The sequence below is a fragment of the Pan paniscus genome, chromosome 9 (assembly GCF_029289425.2).
Source record: "Pan paniscus chromosome 9, NHGRI_mPanPan1-v2.0_pri, whole genome shotgun sequence".
Taxonomy (NCBI): Eukaryota; Metazoa; Chordata; class Mammalia; order Primates; family Hominidae; genus Pan; species Pan paniscus.
This window is the reverse complement of record NC_073258.2, coordinates 43,710,954-43,731,331: the sequence shown is the minus strand read 5'-3', so window position 1 is coordinate 43,731,331 and position 20,378 is coordinate 43,710,954. Positions and strand designations below refer to the sequence as shown.

The 20,378-nt window shown below is 35.7% G+C and overlaps 1 long non-coding RNA gene across 2 annotated transcripts in view; it reads right to left on the bottom strand.

The window, feature by feature from the left end:
* Nucleotides 1-20,378, bottom strand: part of LOC117974897 (uncharacterized) — a 51,961-nt gene that overhangs the window by 22,777 nt on the left and 8,806 nt on the right. The window contains exons 3-6 of one of the 2 annotated variants that reach the window (XR_004665068.3): nucleotides 19,948-20,059; nucleotides 11,979-12,045; nucleotides 2,056-2,131; nucleotides 876-967 (exon numbers count right to left, since the gene is read on the bottom strand). This is a non-coding gene — a long non-coding RNA (uncharacterized LOC117974897). The remainder of the gene's footprint in view (nucleotides 1-875; nucleotides 968-2,055; nucleotides 2,132-11,978; nucleotides 12,046-19,947; nucleotides 20,060-20,378) is intronic. The other variant, XR_008620174.2, reaches the window with a different exon arrangement.

The window sequence follows — 20,378 nt, the reverse complement described above, 5'->3', positions numbered from 1 at the left end:
TATCCATACATAGGCTTACTATATGAAAAAAATAAAAATATCTCACACTTATTGAGAGTTCATTTTTATGTGAGATAATATGTTTAGAATATATACAACATATATAATATGTATATATATAATATATATCTAAATATATACATATCCCCAAATAAAAAATAATTACCCTTTATGAGGCTGACTTGGATAATTATCTCCTTTTTACAGCTGAGAAGACACGTTGATTTAAGGCACTATCATAAATGCTGTGGTATACCCTTCAGATCCTTATTCAGGATAAGGTATTGCTGTGGTTTGAATGTTTGTCCCCTTTAAAACTCATGCTGAATTTTGTTGTTGTTGTTGTTTTTATTGTTTTGCTTTTGAGACAGGTCTCACTCTGTTGCCCAGGTTGGAGTGCAGTGGTGCGATCTTGCCTCATTGTAACCTCCACCTCCCGGGCTCAAGTGATCCTTCCACCTCAGCCTCTCGAGTAGCTGGGACCACAGGCACACACAACTATGCCCAGCTAATTTTTGTATTTTTTTGTAGAGACAGGGTTTTTCCATGTCGCCCAGGTTGGTCTCAAACTCCTGGACTCAAGCGATCCACCCACCTTGGCCTCCCTAAGTGCTGGGATTACAGGCATGAGCCCCTGTACCTGACTTATATTGAAATTTAAACCCCAATGTGGCAGTACTGACCAAGCATGGGGCCACTAAGATGTGATTAGATCATGAAGGCTCTACTTTCATGGATAGATTATTCCATTCATTGATTAATACATTAATGAATTAATGGGTTAATGGGTTATCATTGGAGTGGAGTTGGTGGTTTTATTAAAATAGGAGGAGAGACCTGAGCTAGCATACTCAGCCTCCTCTCTATGTGATTACCTGTGCCATCTTGGGACTCTTCAAAGTTTCCACCAGCAAGAAGGCTCTTAACAGACGCAGCCTTTTGACCTTTGGCTTTTCAGCATCCGTAACTATAAGAAACAAATTACTTTTTTTTAAATAAATTACCCAGTTTCAGGTATCCTGCTATAAGAAACAGAAAACTGACTAATACACAGATGCCTATTTCCCTAGATGTCTGAAATGTTGGCTTCAAAAGTGCACAGCTGAATTCCTCTTGGGGAATTCCTCTGCCAAAGAAAACCCCCTTGTTCCAGGTTACACTTAGTCCCTTTGGACAATCTCCTTCCACTCACTAGTTTGGAAGAGAGTACAAAAGCCCACTCCTTGCCTCAATCTGGGACATCTCTGAAAGGTCATCTTAGCTCCAGAATTCCCTGAGGGATTGCTGGGACTTTGGTAGCAATCACATTGCTGTTCAGCTTCTTCCTCTGGCCAATCCTATTACTATTACTCCTCATGGGTGTTGATTAAGAGCACTCCTCAGTGAACCTTCTTCATACAAATTTTGTCTCATAGTCTATTTCTGGCAACCACAGCCTAAGGCAGGCATCTAGAATAGGTGCCAATTAAATGTCTGATTTTACAGTTATTTATCAGAAGCACCTATATTAACAATAGATTGTTCTAAAAAGTCAGTTAAGTAATAGAGAAAGTGTAAAGGCTTTGCATTTTATCCAAATACTTACTACATTTATTGTTACACATAGATATCACTACGTAATGCTTCATCAATTAATCTCTGGCCATATTACCTGAGAGATATATCCATGTAGCATAAAGTCAGCCCTGCCCCAAATGCTGTTGGCTCACAATAAGTAGGACCAGTAATTTTATTGGTCTTTTTTCTTGTGTTATGCAATGCATAATAAGGAAATGTGTGGTCGTCAGTGCCTGAATGCCACTTTCAGTAATAGAAACGCCTTCTGGGGAAATAAGATTGGTGCCAGGACAAGAATATGGAAGCAAGCTTGAAATTATTTCACTTCTATTTCAGAATGGTTTTTAAAAAAAGAAAAAAAAAAAGGCAGCAGCAAGACCATTTTGAGGGCTGCCACCACACTGAGGCATTTCAATGAAAATACTTCTATAGCTTTCTGTAACCTACTAACTAGAAATCCAGGGATCTTAGGTGGGCCTGTCAGCAGTGCCAACTTACCTTTGCACATTATCATTCACAAGGTCCCTTCGTGAGCACTTAGTATTCTTTTTTCCAAAGTGGACTTAGTTATTCCCTAAACAGAAATAAAAACAAATATGTTAAAAAATGGAATATAAACTTTCTGGCTAAGACAGTGCAAGCCCCTATAGATATTCTCTCCTGGTGACTACAGCCCATAATCCTAGACAAAATAACTTATTAAACATTAAACAAAAACAGGCAGACTAGGGAGGGGAGTCAAAAACTGAAGACATGCCCTGAAAAGGCATGAGGCCCCATTGCTTTATTTATTTATTCATTTTCCCTTGAGAGGCCACAGTTGAATTTTGGCAGTAGTGGAAAGAGCATTAAAATGGAAAGAATCCCTTATTTTTGGCTACAGAGACCCCCCTCCCCCCAAGAAATCCCTAAAACCTGAAGGATGAGGATAAATATCAGAGAGAAGACATCTGTATAATGGGAACCGATAAGGCTGTATATGGACCTGCAAAAGTCCTGGCCTTAACACTAAGCTTTTTGTGTAAGACAGACACAGACTAGCATAGAAACGATTTTGGAAACCAATCTGACATTAGAAATATCACATAGAGAAGGAATATAGAAGTTAAAATTTGAACCAAACTGTGTTGATTGCCAGCCAAAACAACAACAGAAATCTACATGCTCCAGAGGATTTTAACAGGACCTAGTATCCATGCAGCATAACATATTTTCAATTAACAGTGATTCAATATACAAAGAACCAGAAAAAAAATTATAGGTTATCTAGAGAAAAGACTAACAGATGACACCTGTGAGATGACCCAGATGTTGAAATTATTAGACAAAAACTTAAGGCAGCTACTATAGCTATACTCTATAATATAAAGATAAACACAATTGAAATAAATGGAAAGATAACCATTTTCAGCAGAGAAATAGAAATTATTAGACCAAAACTTTAACCAGCTACTATAGCTATACTCTGTAATATAAAGATAAACACAATTGAAATAAATGGAAAGATAACAGTTTTCAGCAAAGAAATAGAAACTATAAAAAATAACCAGGTAGGGCCGGGAGCAGTGGCTCATGCCTGTAATCCCAGCAGTTTGGGAGGTCCAGGCAGGTGGACCACCTGAGGTCAGGAGTTAAGGATGAGCCGGACCAACATGGTGAAACCCCGTCTCTACTAAAAATACAAAAAATTAGCTGGATATGGTGGCATGTACCTTTAATCCCAGCTACTTAAGAGGCTGAGGCAGAAGAATCCCTTGAACCTGAGAGGTAGAGGTTGCAGTGAGCCGAGATCGTGTCACTGCACTCCAGCCTGGCAACAGAGTGAGACTCTGTCTCAAAGAAAAAAAAAAAAAAAAAAAAATTAGAACGAAAAAATGAAATATCTGAAATAAATTTTTCACTGAAAGAGCTCAATAGCAGAATGAAGATGACAGAGGGAAAAGTCAGTGGACTTAAAGATAGACTAAAATAAATGTTTAAATCTGAAAAATTATACACTTACAGATTCAACAACCCTGAACTCCCCATCCCCAAATAAATTAAAAACTAAAAGACCATCCAGACACACATCAATGTAACTGATGAAAACCAAAGATAAAGAAAACATCTTGAAAGCAAATGGAGAAAACTAACATATTACATAGGGGGGACAAAATGTAAATTACTTTCTATTTCTTGTCAGAAACCATGTAGGCCATAAGACAGTGAAACAACAAATTTAAAATGCTAAGAGAAAAAAGCTATCAACAAAACCTTCTATATACATTGAAAATGTCCTTCATGAAAGAAGATGAAATAGAAACATTCACAGATGAAAGGAAACAGAGAATTTGTCACCAGCAAATCTGCTCTAAAAGAAATGCTGAAGGAAGTTTTCCAGGCTGATGGGAAATTACACTAAACAGAAACTTCAAAGTTTGGAAATGAAGAAAGAGCATGAAAAATAGTGACTATCTGGGGTAATATAAAAGACAAATTTCTCCCCTGAATTCTATAAAATACATATGACTATTGAAAGCAAAAATTATTGCAGCGTCCAGTGAAGTCAAGTTTGTATGTGTATGTATGGCAACTATAAGATAAAGGAGGAACCTAAATACTTGTAGTAAGATTTCTAAATTTTATTGGTGTAGTAAAATGTTACCTCTACATACATAGAGTAAAAGGGGGAGCTGTATACATTGTAGTCTCTGGTGCAACCACTAAGAAAAAAAAGTAATACAATAAAATATAAGCAAAAAGACAATAGATGAGTAAATACTAAGTGCAGAAAAATTATATTAAAAAATATATAAGAAATGATAATTATCAGAAAATTAGCAAAAGAAAATAACATCTTTAATGTGATAAAGGTTATCTATAAAACTATACACATAGTGAGAACTGAATTCATTCTACAAAGATCAGGAACAGGGCAAGGGTGGCAGCTCCTGTCACTCCTATTCAACATTATACTGGAATACTAGTGATTGCAATAAAACAAGGAAAATAAATCAAAGGCATATGGGTAAAAAAATGAAGGAATAAAAATACTTCTTTTGTAGATGATATGATTATCTGTGTAGAAAATCTCAAAGACCCTAAAAACTTATCTTAGAACTAGTAAGTAAGCTTTTGTGATTGTAGAACAAAATTATACCAAAATCAATTGTCTTCCTATATACTAGCATTAAATAAATAGAAATCAATATTTAAAAGTAGTGTTTTTTTATCATAGCACCAAACAACATTAAAAATGTATAAACAACATGAAATAGGTATAAAGCTTTAAAATTAAGTGCAAAACTTGTTTACAGTAAGTCCTCACTTATCATTGTCAATAGGTTCTTGGTGAAAGTGACTTTAAATAAAACAATGTACAGCAGGTTCTGAAATAACATTGTTTTCTTTAATGTTTCATTATGATGTTGATGAGAAAAAAATGAGTTTTGTTATACATCATTTTGCTTAAAATCGCAGTTAGGAAGTTATACTGAAAATGACAAAGCACTAACGAAAGGGCTAAGACTGAAATAATTAGAAAGATATACTATGTTCATTACTAAGATGTCAGTTCTCCCTTTGTTGATTTATAGATTTAATGCAATTTTGAACAAAATTCTAGCAGGATTTTTAAATAGAAATCAACAAGCTAATTATAAAATATACTTAGATGTCAAAGGAAATAGAATAGTCAAACCATTCTGAAAATGAGGAATAATGCTATAAGACTCGCTTTAAGTGACTTCAAACTTATTATATATAAAGCTACAGTAATCATAATTGTGTTTTTTGTGGAAGGATTGATATGTAGAAAAATGGAGTATATCCATATATATATACACAATTGATTTTAGACAAAGGTGCTAAAATAATTCAAAGAAAAAAGATAATCTTTTCAACAAATGATGCTAGAAAAACTGGATGACTCTAAGCAAGAAAAAAAATTAACCTCAACTCATACTTCAGACCTTTCAAAATACTAACTCAACGCATATAACACCTTTCACTGTAAAGCCTAAAACCACAAAACTTCTGTAAGAAAACAAAAGAGAAAGTCTCTATGATTTTTAGATTGCCCAACATATTCTTAGATAAGTCACCAAAATCACTGTTCAAAAAAGAAAAAAATACGATAATTAAATTGTATTCAAATTTAAACATAATCGGTGAAAAATACCATTGAAAAAGTAAAAAGACAAGTCACAGACAGGAAGACAAGGTTTTAAAATTATATAGCTGATAAAGAATTTGTGTCTGAAATGATACAGAATTTTAAAATCCAATAATAACAAGCAATCCAAGTTATTTGAAAACACAAAAAAGCCGAACTATAGAGACATTTCACCAAAGAAGATACTCAGATTGCAAGCATATGTAAAAGTGCTTAATATCATTATTAGGTGGATTAGTTTCCTAAGACTGCCATCACAAATTGCCACAAACTGGGTGTGTATTAGTTCGTTTTCATGCTGCTGATAAAGACATACTTGAGACTGTGAAATTTATAAAGAAAAAGAGGTTTAATGGACTCAGTTCCACGTGACTGGGGAGGCCTCACAATCGTGGCAGAAGGCAAAAGGCATGTCTTACCTCGTGGCAGGCAAGAGAGAATGAGAGCCAAGCAAAAGGGAAAACACCTTATAAAACGTCAGATTTCATGAGACTTATTCACTACCACGAGAACAGTATGGGGGAACCGCCTCCATGATTCAATTATCTCCTACTGGGTTCCTCCCACAACATGTGGCAATTATGGGAGCTACAAATCAAGATGAGATTTGGATGGAGACACAGCCAAACCATATAAGGGTGGCTGAGAAATAAAACCAAAAACCAGAAATTTATTCTCTGAAGATGGGAAACAGTTTGGCAGCATTTCACATAGTTAAACATAAACTTATGTTAACATATTAATATTTACTCAAGAGAAATCCAAATTTATGTTCACATAACAAATCACATTCAGATGCTGATGGTGGCTTTATTAATAATTGTTAAAAAGTAGAAGCAACCCAAATCTAGTGGTTAGTGGATAAGGAAACTATGGTACATCCACACAATGGAATACTACTCAGCAGTAAAAAGGAATTAACTGTTGATACATAAAACAATATGAATGCAACTCAAACGCATCATGCATTATCCTAAGCAGCGTATCAACACAACTCCCCTAGGTCAAGTTCTTCCCCAGAGGGAATTCAGTTGTAAGGTGTTATAATAGCAATATTTATGCATTTTTATAATCTATTATAGCACTTATCGCTAAAGCGTTAACATCTATTTTCTTGTCTGTTTCTCCCACTAGTCTGTGAAATCAAGGGTAGACTTCATCATTTCTAAGCTTAGCACAGTTGTGATTATGCAGTGAATATTCAATAAATAAATAAATAGCCAGACTTTCTATTGCACTATGATTACATCATTTCTTAAATCTGCTACATTATTTCCTACCATTCCCCTCTTATTTTGTCATATCCTCAAAGTCCTTCCATCCATGCACGGGTACATCTATGACCCATTTCCTTACCTCTCCAGATTTCAGCCCTCTAAATTCTGAACTTTAATGGTTTCGTTGTTCCACTTCTTTTCTGAAGGCAAGAGGTGTGTTTCATATATTCTCATATAGTCCTAAGTGTAGTATCCTCTAATGGAGAGTTAATCTTTAATTGATTCAACCAGTATTTACTAAGTGCCTATAATTTGCCAGTGTCTGTTCTACAAGCTGGGTACATAGCAGGGACTCAAATATACAAATGTCCCTCCTCTCAAAGAGCTTATGTTCCAGTGAGAAAAGTTTCAGAATAAACATAAAACAAATAAATACATAACATGTAAGCTGGCAGTAAGTACCAGGGAAATAAGAAAGGATTAGGAGATAAGCACTGGGTACATATGTGTGGTGGGAGGAAAGTCACATAGAAGGAGGGATTGCCATTTTGTGTAGAGTGATTGGGCAAGATCTAATAAAATAAAGATTAAATAGAGACTGAAGAAAGATAGGGACTGAGTCGGGCAGAGTTATGGAGAGAAAAATCACTCTAGCACCCCACTTATTCCTGGATGAGCACCTTAAAAGTTCACAAAGGGGAAAAAAAGAGGGGGCATGTTCATGCAGATGGAAAGAAATATTTGAAATCTTTCAAATACAACAGAGCATCTTTTTCATGAGTAAAACCTATAATTTAATGGGATCTGATAATTTAGGGTGGAGAACTGCTTGAGAGCACAAGGCAATGTTTCTTTTACCTGTTGTTAAAACCAAGCAGGCTGCCATGTGTTACAGTGTAGGGTGCAGGTAGCAAGGCTGAATGACTCTCCTAAACTCTGTCCTTAAAAATATGTCCTCCACAGGCCGGGTTTGGTGGCTCACGCCTGTAATCTCAGCACTTTGGGAGGCCGAGGTGGGCGGGTCACGAGGTCAGGAGATTGAGCCCATCCTGGCTAACACGGTGAAACCTCGTCTCTACTAAAAATACAAAAAAATTAGCCTGGCGTGGTGGCGGGCACCTGTAGTCCCAGCTACTCGGGAGGCTGAGGCAGGAGAATGCTGTGAACCCAGGAGGCGGAGCTTACAGTGAGCTGAGATTGTGCCACTGCACTCCAGCCCAGGCGACAGAGCCAGACTCCGTCTCAAAAAAAAATGTCCTCCACATACTATCATATCACCCTCTATCTTCTTTGTCTCAATGGCAGTTTGAGGGGCAAAATCTATCATTTAAGATTTAGTTCTGAAAAGGGAATAGGCAAAAACAGGAGGTAAAGAAATAGCCAATCATCTAATGCCTGAGCACAGCGGGAGGGACAATGATCGGGTTATAAACCCAGGCATTCGAGCCGGCAATGGCAACCCACTTTGGGTCCCCTCCCTTTGTATGGGAGCTCTGTTTTCACTCTATTAAATCTAGCAACTGCAAAAAAAAAAAAAAAAAAAAAAAAAAAAAAAAAAAAAAAAAAGAAAAGAAAAGTAAAGAAAAAAAGAAAGAAAAGGGGAAATATCAAAATTGTCAGGAGATTTGATTAATGTAGGATCACAGTTCAGTGAGAAATAATACTTGACTTCTATTTAAAGTGACAAGGTAATATTTTAAAAGTAAATATAGGTGGTAATGTAATTGTTAAATATATTAGTTATTTCAAAAGTGAGAGTATTGGTTATCTTAAAAAGTCAAGGACATGATAAAATCAAGATTAAAACATAAGAACTTATTCTGAGAAGAAACAGTTTTCATTTTTCAGGCAGATTACCCAGAAAAAAAAAAAAAACTTTTAGAACCTCTTAAAAAGACCAGTATATTAAAAAGAAAAAAAGAAAACACAAACTTTTTTTGAAAATCTTATGCATTGACGAATACAAATTCCCTTTTCTTGACCTTTTTACAAGTTTATACATTAAAATTTTTTTTCTTAAACTTCCCTCCTCCTCATTCTGTAACAGTCATTTTACTTTAAGACAAAGCTATACTCTCTTTTTTCTTTAACAAAAATACTTTCTTGTAGTATAATTTCTCAAAATGGCAAAAATGAACACATTTATTAACACAAATATGTATAGCCTCTTGGCACCATATTAATATGAGGCAAAAAAATATGAACTTACAATTATTCTTTATGACTAATGTTTTAGTATTTCTATCTTTGAAATTCTACCTAGATACCTAATGAATCTTCTATCTGGATACTTAATGAACGCCCATTAATTATCTCAATTTAGTAACAGTCGAAGGTTTCAAATTATCTAAAGATCTTGGAAATTCTCTTCAAACTTACTTACCAGAAAATATAATTACTGTTGAAATACAGTTTGTTAGAATAATTACTCAATTTTGTTAAACCCAAAGTAATTTTTTGTAATATTATACCTTAAGTAGAAATAATACTAGCTTATTTGATCAGTAAACCTATAAGCTTAAAAATAACATACCGAAGTAGAATAAAAATGTACATGGGCCAGGCGCGGTGGCTCATGCCTGTAATCCCAGCACTTTGGGAGGCTGAAGCAGGCGGATCACGAGTTCAGGAGATCGAGACCATCTTGGCTAACACGGTGAAACCCCATCTCTACTAAAAATACAAAAACAAATTAGCCGGGCATGGTGGCAGGCACCTGTAGTCCCAGCTACTCGGGAGGCTGAGGCAGGAGAATGGCATGAACCCGGGAGGCGGAGCTTGCAGTGAGCCGAGATCGCGCCACTGCACTCCAGCCTGGGCGACAAAGCGAGACTCCGTCTCAAAAAAAAAAAAAAAAAAAAAAAAAAGGATATGATATGGTTAGGCTTTGTGTTCCTGGCCAATATCTCATCTTAAATTATAATCCCCATAATTCCCATGTGTTGAGAGAGAGACTAGGTGGAGGTAACTGAATCATGGGGGCAGTTTCCCTCATGCTGTTCTCTTGATAGTGAGTGAGTTCTCACAAGATCTAATGGTTTTTATAAGGAGCTCTTCTCTCTTTGCTCAGCACTTCTCCTTCCTGCTGCCTTATGAAGAAGATGCCTTGCTTCCCCTTTGCCTTCGGCCATGATTCTAAGTTTCCTGAGGCCTCACCATTCATGCTGAACTGTGAGTCAATTAAGCCTCTTTCCTTTATAAATTACCCAGTCTTGGACAGTTCTTTATAGTAGTATGAAAATGGACGAATACCGTATACTTGCATTATACTGATAATAATGACAATTTAGAGAAAACATAATTGTTTGTATTAAACCAAAATTATTAAACTAGTCTTATTTGCTGACATTTTACCTAAATTATGTGAATATTCTTGAAATATTTTTGAATTAGTTTCTCTAAGAATATCTCTTTTTTTCACCTTGAAATTATTTGAGATTGTTTTCTTAATTTCTGGTAATATTAGGATTGGCCAATTGTATAGAGGCTTCTTTATCCCTAAGCCAATCATGATAGAACTTCTTTAATGTAAGGAATTTCAAATAGTAGTAATAGTACTAATTAATTAGTACTATCCAGAGGTAAGAAATTTATTGTATATTCACATAGTTGAAGTGAAAGACTTTTTTGAATTATAGACATATAAACATATGGACAGATACAGATAGCTTATAGTCTCAATTATATAATTGCAGCCATGAGTCAAGCATAAACACACAAATACACAATTCACAGGTCCATTTCAAAGACCCGGTCTCTACTCAGTGGGTGTACATTCTTAATAATTTGAGCTCAAAATAGATACATCAATAAACAGCACAGACTAACAAACCAACTTCTTTGTCTTCTTTGCACCCAACAAAGACATGCTCTCTCTAAATCATTAATCTCATTACAAGGATCAACAAATGATCAGACTAAGTTAAAAAAAGAAAGTCATCCAGGAGTCCTATTGGAGCTATAAGGAAGGATGGAGATCTGTCTTATCTCAGAATATGGAGAGCAGGGTCCTTTGAGATTAGCATGAAAGGATGGAAAGATTTCTTAACCACTGCAGCTTTCTAATGGCATAGGGCTCAGGTGAAGTTTAACATCATCACAGTTCTTTTAAGTAGATACTATTATAATTGTCATATTCTTGATGAGAAAACTAGGGAATAAAGAGAATAAGTAACTTGCCCAAATTCACATAGTTGCTAAGTGGTAGAGATGGGAATCAAACTCTTGAAGTTTCACACTAGAGTTTATGCTATCCGTCAACATATTCACCTGTAATACACTCTAAGTAGAGTTTTCTAGGAGGTTCAAGATCTTTTCTACCTAGTACATCCTGTTTACCCATAGACTATCACTCAGTAAATATTTGATGGAGGAATAAATAAATAAATAAATAAATAAGAAGAGTGAGTTATAAATAGTGAAATAAAGAAAGAGAGGCAGAAAAAGAAACATATAGAGATGAAGAAGAGAATGAATAAATGTCTCCTCTTTTTTACTCCCAGCTATAAATAAATATACATATATAAAATTATATACCTACACACATGCACATATGTTGTTCTGACTCTTGTAGACACAAGAGAAAAAGACCTCACTTAAGCCATTTTAATTTTCAATTGTTAATGTACTCCTAGGAAAACTTTTACTCATTTAGAGACATACATTAATTGCCCCCAAGGAGGGAGAATATAAATAATCTGACATTGTTGCTCATAAAAACTGGAAAGCATTGACCAATTTCAAAGTGTAATCACCTATTTTCCTGTCAATAATTATTTGATACAAAATTTTCCTTCTTGATTTGAAGCTTCTTAAAAGCAGAAATTCCATCATACCCATATCTGAATTTTCATCATTTTACATAGTATCTGATGGATATGGTAGATATCCAATAAAATTGGATAGGAAAAATTAAACTTTGTGAAACTGCCTCTCCCTTTTAGAGTAACGGGAAATGAGAAATGATTCCAGTTGATGTAATCTAACAACAGTCTGCATTCTATCTCTGGGTTCCACATACATGGATTCAACAAACCTCGAGTAAAACCAACCTGGATTGAAAATGTAGTTAGGTCTCCGATGGTTGAGTCTGCACATGGCTTTTCTTGTCATTATTCCCTAAACAATACAGTATAATAATGATTTACATAACATTTACATTGTATTAGGTCTTATAAGTAATCTAGAAATTATTTAAAGCACAGCAGGCCTTTGAGTAATGTAATTTACTTCAGCATCATTTCATTATAATGTTGATGAGAAAAATAATAATTGCTTCCTGGCTAGCCCCACTTTCTGTGTACAGTGTACATTTTCCCCAAGTCTGCCTGGGTTTTCTCTGGGTACTCAAGTTTCTGCTCCAAAATGTGCATATTAGGATACTTGCCATATCTGAATGGTTGTACTGTGTTAGGGGAAGGTGTGTGAGTGTGGGTGTGAGTGCTCCCTGCAGTGGAATAGTGTCTGGTCTAGGGTGGGTTTTCTCTTTGCTCCCTAAGCTGCCAGGACAGGCTCTGGCCAGCCAAGACTCTGAACTGAAATAAGCAGTTTGAAAAACGAATAAATGGATACAAATTATTGTCAAATAAAAATTTGTAAAGTAGATAATAACCACACAAATGTACAAAAATAAAAAAATGTGGCACAAAATCAGCAAGCTTGCCATATTTGTGGTTGTTTTTGAACTGTTTCGTGGGAAAAGGCTATCTTTTCAATTTTCACTCTGCAAGCATTGATTACTTGGTTTAACCCACCACCACTACAACTGCTGTTACTCACTGATTCACTCAAAATTGAGTAAACAAGTATCCTACTTTTTATTCCTCTTTCTTTCTTTTTTTCCTTTAAGACAGGGTCTTACTCTGTTGCCCAGGCTGGAGTACAGCGGCATGATCACAGCTCATTGCAGCCTTGACCTCCTGGGTTCAAGCAGTCCTCCCACTTCAGCCTCTTGAGTAGCTAGGACTACAGGCATGTACCACCATGCTCAGCTATTTTTTTTTTTTTTTTTTGTAGAGACGGAGTTTCACTATGTTGCCCAGGCTGGTAACAAATTCCTGGCCTCAAGCGATCCTCCTGCCTCAGCCCCCAGAGTGCTAGGATTACATGTATGACTCACTGAGCTGGACTGATCTTTCTTAAATGTGTGTTTAGTGATCATTTATTTCAGTGTTTAATACTGCTAGTGTTTTGGGTCTTTGTTTAGAAGTTTGGTGATGATCTTGTGACTAGAAATATGCTATAAGACCTTTACTCTTGTTTACATCAATTGGCCTATGGTGAAATTTGTTTTATATGCCATTTAACTTAAAGTCAGTTTCCAAGAACCTGTCAAAGTGAGGACTTACTGTATATTAGAGGATTTGTGTAGGCTATATGCAAATACTGAATCATTTTATATTAAGTAATTGAGCATTTTCAGATTTTGATATTCACAGGAGGTCCCAAAATGATTCCCCGATGGATACCAAGGGATGATTGTACAACTGAAATACATTCTGACAAAATGGTATATTTGTTAAAACTTCCCAAAGAAGGTTTGCAATGACTTCCAGTTTGGGATCAGTATTTACGCTTGAGACTGTATTATAACCCACACAATACACAAACACACATACACAGTGAGGTCAACCTGGATCAAGCTGATGTAATATTTTGATACTGTTGACCTCAACTATTCTCATGTGGACAGATTCTTGTACATCGAATCAGAACAGAATCTAGAGAAAAGATTCAGTTAAGTCTTGGTAAAAAAAAAAAAAAAAAAGAAAAGAAAGAACTATTACAATGTTGGGCTTTTTATGATTATCACATTCAAAAAAATAGTTTCATGATAACAATTTTTAGATATTCTTGATACACTGGGATGGCCTAGTTATTTCTAACTCTGGTTCTTATCCTGGCTATCCACTATGGTAGTTATGGAATATTTTTGCTCAGATTCCCAAATAAGTTTGCTATACTTTAGGTTTATTCATACAGTTTACTTCAGTGTGAAAATGGTCCTGTTAGTAATAATAATTTGCATATTATTTTTGTCATAATATTAATAGCAATATTTATAATGGTATTTTGTAACATTTATAATGGTATAATAAATCTTTTATATGCATCATCATATTTGATTCCTACCATAAGCCTGTGATATAAATAGTTCATTACAGGCAGTTAGCTTTTGATAAGGAAATAAGAGAGATTTGCCTAGTGTCTCACAGCTATTCACCCTTAGAGACTCCTAGTTTAATGATCATATAAATATAATGACTCAGTTGGCTTATACTCATACTTATAAAAAGCCTCAAAATAACCAAACCAGTGAGAAATTGTTCTGGCATAAAAAATATAACGTTGATAGAGGATATTATTTGTAACTGATGGAGACTTAGCTACTTATACCTGTTGAGGGTGTGTATGTGTGGGGGATCTTTTCTCAGATTTTTCAAACATTAACACCAAAACTATGTGAAAATCACATATTCTAACCTGTGAAATGTTTTTTCCAATTCCTCTTTAGTTTGAAATGTCCCCCAAAAGCAGTGGTATGCTTAGAATTTCTTGTTCTACTATATCACAGAGAATTCTAAATGCTTTATACTTCCAGTAGAAATTATTGGCTAAATTTTGATAAGAAAAATCTACCTTTCTATCACTTAAATATAATGGGAAGATGGCAATCATAGCACCAAAAACTGACCTTGGAAGAAAAGGTTTTGTCAGTAATAAGTTTTCGGAGCATAAGATCGGATGGAGTCTTTAGAATTAGCTGAGGGAAAACAGTTGCCTAGCTAATTGTCTGGACAAAACAAAGGCAGATAAAAGGTGCCCCAAATTATTTTCCACAGTCACACCACAGGATGATCAAGGAAGCCATACAGAAGAGGCTTTTTCTCCTCACCAGGACGAAAAGTACACTTTTGTGGTGTACAGACCTTGAGTCATTCAAGCCATCACAGTTTTTCACAAGCACTAGTTTTGAAGCTGAAAGTGAAGGACAATACAATATAATTTACATATTCTTCTGGAAACTGCATTTGATGGAAGGTGACTGAATGAGCATTACCAAAGAAATGAGCACCATTCCCTATGGGTGTTCATGGTTATATAGAAGAATGAACCTCTTCTTATATGGGTGGATGCAAAAGTTTGTGTTTGTGTGTACGCAGACATAACTCAATCTTCTTGAGGTAAAGGCAAATATTTCCTACTAGTTTTTCGTAGCTCATGAAGTTATATATTAGCATATGTACTTTTATTGGTTCAACATGACAGGGCTATTTGAATTATCAAAGAAAGAGCCATAAGTATAATTAAATTAGAATTCATATCTAATATTCATGATACTGATGAAGACCAAAAGCTCTCCCACTTCCCTCATCTGACACAACTTCAACTTATGTTGTACTTTTGAATTAGAAGTAAGTGCATGAAAATCTCCAAGAAGATTGAACTCCCTGTTTAAAATTACTAGTATTTGATGTCAAAAACCTTGAGTAATCTCCCCAAGCCTTGGTGCATGTAATTGTAAGAGTTAGACTTTCTAAGATGCTTGTTATCTACTTGTACTCATTTGGCCAAACTTCTCAATTGAGTCAAATGAAAGGATTTATTTGGCCCCTTTCTTATGGTAAGGAGAAGCTACAAAATGAGATCCAATGAAAAGAATGCCAAGAAAAAGCATACGTTACTCTCTACAGCCTTGAAAAACCTGTTGTAAGACAACTACCCAAGGCCTGGAGTGGTCTGAGGAGGGTAGATGGTGGAGGGTTCTCCCAGATGAGAAATAACCATCATTCTAGGAAGAATATATATATATATATATATATATATGTTTATTTATTTATATATTCTTTTTTATATATTCATATATATATGCATATATATTTATACATATAAATGAATATTTTATATATAAAATGAATATATAAATGAAATATATATATGTGTGTGTATATATATATATATATATATAATCAAAACACAGGAAAGCTAAAAAATGCTATTATCTACATACATAAAAGTTCCTAACATCATAGCTAGGTTCCCGGATTTAAGTGCATATATTTTTTCTTTTTCTTTCTTTCTTGAGGAGAAGTAAACATGCAGTTACCCTGGACTATAGTAGTTGGAAACAGTACTAGGGAAAATGACATTTTTTTGTCTACTTCAGTGTTTAATTATTCCCCAGATCCATTTTGTCTTTTCTCTCAGATGGGTATTCTTATGGAAGCAGTTCAATTTACAATAGAATCCTGAAACTTTTTAATACTGCCTTCTTGTAAAGGTTGCTTCTCAAAGTAAGAGATAGCTTTTAAATGTAGAACTTTGTTCTCAAAGCTGCTGAAACTTTTCTTGGAGTAAGTTACCACTTTTAAATTATCTTTCTTATAGGAAAAAAAAAAACTTTACTGACTGGAATTCGAAGACAGTAAAGAAAATTCAGAATATAAGTGAGTGTGTGCCTAATACTTGATCTTCTATTCCATGAATAGTGCTTTCATACTGAATTTGATTAAATAAGGGAAAATTTCTAGTTTTATTCGAGGCATGAATATACAGATTCCTTGATAGAGGGTGTGGCCTTCATTAGCAATATAATAAAATATTTCTTTCTCTCTGCTTTCCACACACGGTAGAATTGCACTTCCCTACTCTTTCTTCTTTTCTACTTTTTTTTTTTTTTTTTTTTTTTTTGAGACAGAGTCACACTCTGTTGCCCAGGCTGGAGTGCAGTGGAATGGTCATTGCTCACTACAGCCTAGACCTACCTGAGATCAGGTGATCTTCTCACCTTATTCTCCCACCTAGCTGGGACCACAGGTTCACACCACCATACCTAGCTAATTTTGTATTTTTTGTAGAGATGGGATTTCACCATGTTAGCCAGGCTGGTCTCAAACTCCTGGGCTCAAGAAACCTATGCACTTATGCCCCACAAATTGTTGGGATTACAGGCATGAACCACCATGCCCATCCTTCTCTACCCTTTCAAAGTTAGGTGTGCTATATTAATATGTTTTTATAAACATAATATGAGTGGAAACAATATGAATCATTTCTTGAAACTTTTGAATACAGTGTGTTACTTGCCATATATTCTTGTCCATTAGAAAATGATTATGAAAGCATCAGTCAAGGTTAACTTTTGTCACCCTGAGATCCTAAGTAACTACAATGAATTGAGCCCTTTTATCAACTGTTAACTCCAATGTAGGTTAAGGTCTGATGAATCTGTGTTAACAAGAAATTGTTTTGATTGTTTGGTTGGATTTTGTTATTGTTATTGTTTTTGTTACTAAAACAAAAACTGGTTTACCCTGACTGATTATAACAGAAAAGGATTTTAAAACCTTTATTCAGTTTTCTAGCCTCATGTTAAGTTGGTGGAGTTATTGAGAGTAATCTCTATAGTGTCAAATGTTTGCTTTGGACTTTCATCCATGATTAACAATAAACCATGTTACTGAGCTTTTATATTTTGCCTCTCCATACCACATAATGGAGACAGAAATGTATAGAAGACTACTATCTAGCATCAAATCCTCCTTCTTGGTGGGAAAAGCTTTGTTTCTGACTTCAGTCCTCCATGTTTGCACTTCCCTCTACCTCAAATGTACTTATTCCAGGTCTTTGCATGGCTAGTTTTTCATCATAGATATTCATATGCCATCCCTTGAGAGATTTGTTAATCAACCTAACTAAAATAGACTATTCTGTTATTCTCTATCACTGTATTAGTCTGTTCGCATGTTGCTAATAAAGACATACCCCAGACTGGGTATTTATAAGGGAAAGGGTTTGGATTGACTCACAGTTCCTCATGGTTGGGGAGGCCTCACAATCATGGCAGAAGGTTAGTGAGGATCAAAGTCACATCTTACATGGTAGCAGGCAAGAGAGAGAGCATGTGCAGGGGAACTTCCCTTTATAAAACCATCAGATCTCATGAGACTTATCCACTACCACAAGAAGAGAATGGGGAAGTCCCGCCCCCATGATTTTATTACCTCCCACCAGGTACCTTTCACGACAGAGCGGAATTATGGGACTACAATTCGAGATTTGGGTGGGGACACAGCCAAACCATATCAATCATGTATCATCTTCTATTTTATTCACAACTCTTAAACCCTCTAAGATATTTTTATGCATATTTGCTTATCTGATTTACTAATTATAAGACTCCACTAGAATGGAGACCACATGATTGTAAAAATGTGGTCTGTTTGTTTCAACACTGTGCTCCAGCTAAATGAATAGTAACTTGTATAAAATAGATTGTGGGCTGGGCACGGTGGTTCATGCTTATAATCCTAACACTTTGGGAGTCCAAGGCTGGCAGATTGCTTGAGCCCAAGAGTTAGAGATCAACCTGGGCAACATAGTGAAACCCCATCTCTACAAGAAAAAACAAACAAACAAAAAAAAAACAAATACTAGCCAGATGTGGTGGTGCACACCTGTAGTCCAAGCTACTCAGGAGGTTGAGATGGGAGTATCACCTGAGCCCAGGAAGTGGAGTCTGAAGTGAACTGGGATCATGCCCCTGCACTCCAGCCTGGGCAACAGAGTGAGATGCAGTCTCAAAAATAAATAAACAAACAATAAATTCGGTTGTGATATCAATTTTTGTTTGAATGGATAACTAGAGACTTCTGTTTCCAGCCAAACCAGAATAACAGGGAACAGACCCATTCTCACCCTTTAAAAAACTACAACAAATTGAACAAAGTGTTTGAAAGTGCAATTTCACTGGACAAAAGTCAGCATTGAATACTAAACCCTGAGGTTAGGGAAACAAATGAGGTAAGCCCTGTGATTGCCCCAGTTTACTGTTGGAGACAGTTTCCAGGCTGTATGGTAGGGAGGGAGACCTTAGGTGGGTCCCAGAGTCTCCCTGAGTGGAAGCAATAGAGGCTGGAGTCTGTTGTGGCCCATCCAGCTAGAGTTCATAGGACAGAGTACCAAAAGGAGTACACTGTGGAGTGAGAAAGCTCTTATGATCTGCAGAATTAGTCTTCATGTTAGTCTTCATCAGAGGACTAATCAGAGGATGAGGGAGAGGAAACTACCAGTACTGGGGAAATAACTACCTAAGAAAGCAAGAGGAACAATTCCAAAAGATCACAAGAAGCCAGAAATATTTTATGTTCCCACCAGTCAGAGAGGAAAAACTTCATAAGACATGAGCATCAGGTAGAATATGCAGTGGGGCATTGCCTCAGTAGTGGGGGAACATTAGCCTTAGACTAATGCTTCTCTGGTCTTGCCTAACAAAGCTTGAATTCAAACAATTAGAAAGCTCAAAGTTCTTCCAAATAACTGTGTTCTAGAACAAACTCTAATAATCATATTTTGATCTGGCCAACATGGTAAAATCCCGTCTCTACTAAAAATACAAAAAAAAAAAAAAAATTATCCGAACATGGTGGCATGCACCTGTAATCCCAGCTACTTGGGAGGCTGAGGCGGGGGATTGCTTGAACCAGGGAGTTGGAGGTTGCAGTAAGCTGAGATTGCACCACTGCATTCCAGCCTGGGTGATAGAGTGAGACTCCATCTCAAAAAAAAAAAAAAAAATTCAGCATCCAATAACAAAATTAAAAATTGTTGACATACAACAAGAATTATCAGACATGCTTAGAAATAATAATTTATAACCCACAGTCACAGGGAAAGATAATTAACTACAACCAATTGAGAAATAATGGAGATGAAAGATTTAGTAGAGAAGAACATTAAACTATATAAATATGCTTTGTGTTTTCAAGAAAGAAGATGAAAACTTAAATAAGTTAAAGAGAGGAATGGAAGACTTAAAGATCCAAAATAATCTCCTGTAGATGAAAACTGTAATATTTGAGATTTAGCCAGGCGTTGTGGCTCACGCCTGTAATCCCAGCACTTTGGGAGGCCAAGGCGGGCAGATGACTCGAGGTCGGGAGTTCAAGACCAGCCTGACCAACATGGAGAAACCCTGTCTCTACTAAAAATACAAAATTAGCTCGGCGAGGTGGCACATACCTGTAATCCCAGCTACTCAGGAGTCTGAGGCAGGAGAATCCCTTGAACCCAGGAGGCGGAGGTTGCAGTGAGCGGAGATCTTGCCATTGCACTCCAGCCTGGGTGACAGACTCTGTCTCAAAAAACAAACAAACAAAAAATTGAGATTTAAAATATGCACAATGAAATCAATAGCATATTTGTTAATATCGCAGAAAAGATAAATGTATTTAAAGATTTAGCAATAGAAAATATCTAAAATGAAACAGAAAAAGACATGAAAAAGACAAGAGATTATCAGTGAGATGTAAGACAACATTAAGTAATAAGCTGCCTACTATGCATGTAAATTGCAGTCATCAAAAACACGGAATAGGGACAGGTAAATGATATGAAGAAATAATGTCTAAATTTTTTTAAATGTTGATAGAAATTATAAACTCAAAGATTCA